Here is a 1362-nt window from a genome sequence, read left to right as displayed (position 1 = left end):
TGATTGTTTGCTATGGGCAACTTTTCCTTTGCACAGGTTTTGATAAATCTCCCCCATTGTCATAAACTTGGAGCATTTATAGACAGTCTAACCAAGGTGTACACTTCCTAAACATTTACATACAAAGGATAAAACAAGGATAAAACCTCCAATAAACTTACCAACCTGTAATTACAATCCACCTCTCTAATATAATGTCATCTACCGTCTCATACAACTGTTTACTTTTTTTTTTATATTACAGTAACTGCATCTTGTACAACAACTGCAAGACAAATAACAGGATCTTCTGCTAAGTAAGACATTCTCTAAACTCCACTAAACTGCTAATGATGATGATGATTATTATTATTATTATTATACAATGTCAAAACACATTTCCTATTTTTTTGTTCCATTTACTGAAATATTTTTTCCCATAGTGTTTTATGTCCAGCTGACTGTGTTAAAAATGGAGGAAGTATTTGGGGAACAAATGTCTATACAGATGTAAGATTAAAAAAAATATTAATTTTATATATTGTTTCTAAAATACAATAGACAATACTATTATAGAATATTCATGTATTATCTGCCAACTATTTCACACAGGATTCTTCCATTTGCCCAGCGGCTATCCATGCTGGCATTATAACCAATGCTGGAGGCCAAGTCACAGTGCAGAAGACACCAGGTCAGCCCAGTTACACTGGATCTACTAGTAATGGGATCAGTACCAGTAACTATGGTGCATTCTCTGGATCTTTTGTATTTGGTAAACTTCCAAATCCAGAACCGACAAAGGAAGCAACACCAAATACAGGTATTGTGTGAAGTTACTATAAGGGGAGCACACTCTCTTATTACATGCTTAGCAACAGTTCTAATTTCATTAAGACAATCCCGCAAACAAGGCCTTATATAAATCTCGCCCTAATACTGGTGATTTGGGTGTCCCAACACTTTACTAGGAAATTCCTGTGAGTTTTTTTTATTTTTTATAATTTTTTTAAGCATCCACATTGTTACATATGACAAGAGCGCATCTGCAATGTCATCTTCTGTATTTTTAACATTGAGTTAAAAGAGGTGTATCCATGTTATGTTTTAGATTACATTTTCCAGTTTTTTCTGTGTTTTACATAATTTAAAGCATAGAAAACATTGACTTTTTACACTAGTTTTCTTGTAAAAGCATTAATAAATTCTACCATTGAGTATTTTAAAATCAGCAATTAAAAAAACAAAATTTTTTAGATTCTCTGCAATCATTTCTAAAGCACTGGGGCAGAATTGTTCTTTCAACTGTGTCAAATGTTTGGCTTAAATTTGCATAAATATGCCTTAATCCATGCGTGTCACAAGCTGTAGACACTTTTGGGA

General features: G+C 33.0%; 1 long non-coding RNA gene across 1 annotated transcript; it reads left to right on the top strand.

Moving 5' to 3' along the window:
• The first annotated feature begins 251 nt into the window (after positions 1–251).
• LOC130282927 (uncharacterized) lies at positions 252–643 on the top strand. Its single transcript, XR_008846554.1, has 3 exons — positions 252–296; positions 423–489; positions 592–643. It is a non-coding gene; the product is annotated as an uncharacterized LOC130282927 (long non-coding RNA).
• Positions 644–1362: the final 719 nt, after the last annotated feature.

This window comes from Hyla sarda, chromosome 7 (genome assembly GCF_029499605.1).
Source record: "Hyla sarda isolate aHylSar1 chromosome 7, aHylSar1.hap1, whole genome shotgun sequence".
Taxonomy (NCBI): domain Eukaryota; kingdom Metazoa; phylum Chordata; class Amphibia; order Anura; family Hylidae; genus Hyla; species Hyla sarda.
The sequence above is the reverse complement of the archived record's forward strand: the minus strand, read 5'-3'. Positions and strand labels throughout refer to the sequence as shown.